This window comes from Lichenostomus cassidix, chromosome 1, assembly GCF_008360975.1.
Source record: "Lichenostomus cassidix isolate B80296 chromosome 1, HeHo_3.0, whole genome shotgun sequence".
Taxonomy (NCBI): Eukaryota; Metazoa; Chordata; class Aves; order Passeriformes; family Meliphagidae; genus Lichenostomus; species Lichenostomus cassidix.
In genome coordinates this window covers 97,004,079-97,008,590 of record NC_139479.1, presented here as the reverse complement: position 1 = coordinate 97,008,590, position 4,512 = coordinate 97,004,079, and the positions used below count along the sequence as shown (strand labels likewise).

Here is a 4,512-nt window from a genome sequence, read left to right as displayed (position 1 = left end):
TGCCTGTATTTGCATGTACTGATCTGATGCAGCACATTCAGAAGCTTAGCCAAACAGCTGAACAGTGTGGCCATGACTCACACCTGAGGTAAATACAGTACAGGCATGTAAAATATCTGCATAAATATACCTTTGAAAATCCATGCAACCGTTGTTTGAAGCATTTAGAGGAGATGACTGTCTCAGAGTGTGTTTGTAATTGGTTTTTTTTGGGACACAGATGCTTCTTAACCTCAATGCCCTGAAAACACAGCAGCACAAGTGATTTCTGGGACTGTTGTTTTTCCTTGCTGGTCCCCAGGGTACATGAAAGAACCTGTGCGTTATTTTCCCCCAAGCTAGTGGCAGACATTAGAAAATTGAATTTAACATTCCAATATGCCAGACATAAATATGCTTTGCATATCTTGCACCAAACCTAAATGAAAGGAAGTTCTGAGAAGGCAGATAGCTATTTTTCAATTATATGGGACAAATGTGCCATTTCTGATAGCCTCGTTGGTAAAAAGCAAGAGCTGGAAATGCCAAGCTGTTTAGTGAAGCAGGATCAACATTCCTAATACTTCATGGGATCACTAATAGCTTTTGCATCTTTCAAGACAATCAGCCTTGATTGTTCCTCTGGATGCATTCCTCCAAAATTCATCCTACTAATTGCAGTATTTCAGAGCTGTATGTGTAAATAATAGCAAAGACTGGAAGCCTAGGGACTTTGAAAAGAATGTCCTGTTACCTTAGTGTTGTCAGATTTTTTGTGGCAAAGCTGTTTACAAAATATACAAGCTACAAATCAAAGGAATGTGATGCACTCATTTTATTTCAGGAACCTCAGTGTGAAAAAATGAAAATATGTTTGTGAAGTTTATTATCCAAGGTGATGAGTTAATGGAGTTAATGTGTAGGTGATGGTGAATCTTCTAGAGATAATTTTTTGCATCTGTGAAACACCATTTTTCAGAGGCCCAAGAGTAATATTCCACTTTCAAAAATTTACAGGCAGATGAAAAAATAGCAGAGGTTGTCTCTTACAGACATGCCTTAGAATGCTGTGTACACAAATTTTTCTTTCTGTATTTAACTTTCCCTTCAGTGATTTAACATTGCAAATAAAACCAGTTAAAGATCTTCTGCAAGCACAACCTGTGTTCTCATGGAAAAGGACCAGCACTATAATGAAGTGATCTCTCCAAGGAGTTAAACAGCAAGAATACCAAGGTAAATTTTCAAGAAATTCTTCCATTTGCATGTGCTTCTTTTAAGGCAGCTGGAAAGTGTGTCAAATTCAGTACCTGGGACTTGGGACATAAAAAGGGGTTTGACACATTTTAAATTTATTTTCAAATTATGCTAGATAACTTTTGGTTTACTCTTATTGGGAAGGGATGGAGTTTTTGAAATCACCATTGTTGATTATTGTTGTTGTTCTTTATTTAGCAGCACAATGAATAAAATATACAAATTATAAGAACAATAAAACATGAAGTTGTATTTCTGCCTCACTTTTCCCAGCACCTAGAAGCAATCTTCATGCTGAAGTTTAGTTATTTTGGGAGAGTTCAGGATGCTTCTGGGAGATCCAGGGCCTGTTCCTGAACTCTGGAGGCCTTAGAGCCCAGCCACAGCTCAACTTGAGGTTGGCCAGTAGCATATCTTCTGCTCTGGCATGGAAAAGTCCAGAGTATCCTTGATGATGTCTTCTTTCCTCCTGACATGTTCTCTAGTTCTTTGTGTGAAGCTACATATCACCATCTCAACAATCTCAACACCTTTGTTTCTTGCTAGCTCTCTAGTCTGTAGACAGAAAAAATAAAAAGATTTGTACCACAGCTCTACTGTTGGAATACAGTTGCAAAGACAAATGCTGCTGCATCTGGGAGAGACAACTAGATTAAAAAAATATAGCTACTTCCTAATTTACCAGCCTAATTTACCAGCCACTATCTGTGCATTGTCCTTACACAGATTTGCAAAGACTTCCAGCAGATTCCTTCTGCTGAAAGCTCCCACTCCAAACATGTTAAACATGAACAGAAAGCATCCTGCACAATATCCGTAAGGTTTTGAACAACAAAAACCTTCGCCAGGGGAAGGGTCTTTGCATATGGATCTCAAGTATCTTACAGATAACAAATTTCACAACTTTTGGTAAAACTTTTCCTGGAAGAAAGAAAGCAAAGAGGTGAGAAAGCTGTGTGCCAAGCTAGTGAGTGAAGGACAAGCCTGGGAGCCAGAAGTCCTAGCAATCAGTTGTATGCAAGAACAACCAGACACTATCCTCATCATACAGAAGACTAATACTGTGACAGTTATTGTCCCAGTGTCATTTTGTCCCTGGAGATACATCACTGTAGGCTACACTGATTGAAAGCTGCAGCAAAACTCCTGCTGTGGACAGGTCTTTGCAAAATTTGCAGGAGGAATCTGTCTTGTGAAGACAGACACTGGCAAACATATCCAGCACTACCCACCACTCTTTCAGCCTCACTAACTTGCCACTTCAAACAACCAAATTGGCTCACCACAGCTCCCCGTTCCTCTCTGGCTTACTGAAATTTGTTAGGACCTGGTCTTGGTGTACCATGTAGGTTGATTAGCTAGTGCAACAACATGACCCCCCAAAAGTCATTAAGTCATTAGGTTAACCTAAAGAAGTGTGATTTTCCAGTGATAAAGTTAATCTTCACAGTTTTTTGGAAAATAAAGTCATGACTAAAATAGGCATTGCTCCATGCCAGCTTTCTTATGGCAAGCTGCAATTACTTCACATTCCTCCTTGGTATCTGAACAACAGCTAGAATCACTGGCTCTCCTCAACTTACTCCCACAGAAAATGTCAGTAGGATCTAATTATCAGAATGAAATGGATTTTCACTGATGCCTGCTTTCTTATCTGCATAATAGTTGAACTAGACATTCCTATTATCTCAGTTATGAGTTTGCACATTTTGTTATCTTCCTGGAAAAGGTGTTCGGATGTATGTACCCCATGTTTGACTAAGCTGAAAGAAATCAAGCCTTGTGTGAAAAAGCTGAGAGTCATGGTGGCATGGAGTGAAGGATTTCTTGCAATTCCTCAATTGGTTTTAAGAATTTCTCCTTCATCTGAAACATGATGGGTTCTGGTACTGCAACCCTTTGCCCAGGCACCCAGCATCCCTGTGAGCTGCAGTTCTGTCTTACATATTGCTGTGGGGATGGCTTAATGTTCTCCACCTGAAAGAAATACAGTTGTCTTACTGTGCTGCAAGGACATGTGGGACACAGAGTACCACCAACCCAAGTGTACCACCAACCCAAGGCGCACACAGTTCTTTTTCCTACCCTTGGGCAGGGTCAGCTCTCTATTAGGAAGGTCCAGAAGATATGCAGTAAGTTTTATAAGTCCTCTGCTAATGCAAGTGCTGAGCAAGGAGTCTGAATGAATGACTGTGGCAAAGCTGTCTACAAAGAGCTTAAAGAAGCTGCTGAATCAAAGACCAAGAGAGAACCAAAAATTGCACAGGAAAGAAAGTGTCAGAATAGTGTTAAGGGGATGGAGGGTTCCTTCATGTCCAAAACAATTGCAACAGGATTAATCAGGCACTTATTTCAAGGTAGCAGGGTGGCCTGAGCTGAGCTCTGCTTGTTCTACCTGTCCTGCTGATACTGATGGTATTTTTAGCCTTCTGGCCTGCACCAAGTTCATAGATTTTAAACTGGGTGCAGATAGACACTGTGACCAGTTGCTCTTTATAACTCCAACCAGAAAGCCTCTCTCCTCCCAACCCACTGCTGCCAGCCCCCAGGAGCAGTGATGTTAATGACCTTGGATGTGATTCTGTTGATCCAGACTAAGAATTGGGATGTGAAAGACTCCTTTCCACGCTTTACCTGATTCTCTTAGACTTCAGGTTGAATAAGAAGTATCTCTCCTTTCCCAGTCCTTCATTTAGAGAGCATCCATAACTTTCTTGCCAGGGGCAGATGGCTCCCTGTCTCAGGACAGACAGGAATAACAGCTTCACACTCCTGATGTGGGCTGGGTTATATCGTGGAATGAGAACCGTGTTTGTGTCACCCACTCCAGTTTTTCACCAGCATCACTCATTCATCTCTCCATCTATGTCCTGGCACAGCCTGGAGAACAAGACTTGAGTCTTCCAGATATCCTTGTGTGTTTTCAACTCCCTTTAGTTCATAGATGTGTGTAACTGCTGAGGGTGAGGGCCTGTGATCTATCTGTATCTCAGACCTAGGCAGAAGTGAGGAACAAAAAGCCTTGTTTAGTGTAAGAAATGCTCTGGGGAAAAAATGCCAGCTCAATAGCACTTGGAAAACAGCAAAGCATATAAATAACTTGACAATTTGGGTGTCCATTTCCTCTAAATAAATCTGTCTCTGCCATGAAAACACATCTCATGCTAAGCCAACAAATTGATGAAAACAGAGATCTTGCAGGGTGTAAGTTAGATACTAGCACTGAAGATCACTATCAATTTTAACATTCATAGCAAATGCACAGAAGATGCTGAT

General features: G+C 40.9%; 1 long non-coding RNA gene across 1 annotated transcript; it reads right to left on the bottom strand.

Annotated features, from left to right (window-relative positions):
• Positions 1-796: 796 nt before the first annotated feature.
• LOC146445366 (uncharacterized) lies at positions 797-4,227 on the bottom strand. The gene is made up of 2 exons (XR_014851763.1): positions 3,871-4,227; positions 797-1,791 (listed from the first exon to the last, which is right to left on the bottom strand). It is a non-coding gene; the product is annotated as an uncharacterized LOC146445366 (long non-coding RNA).
• Between the last annotated feature and the right edge of the window lie 285 nt (positions 4,228-4,512).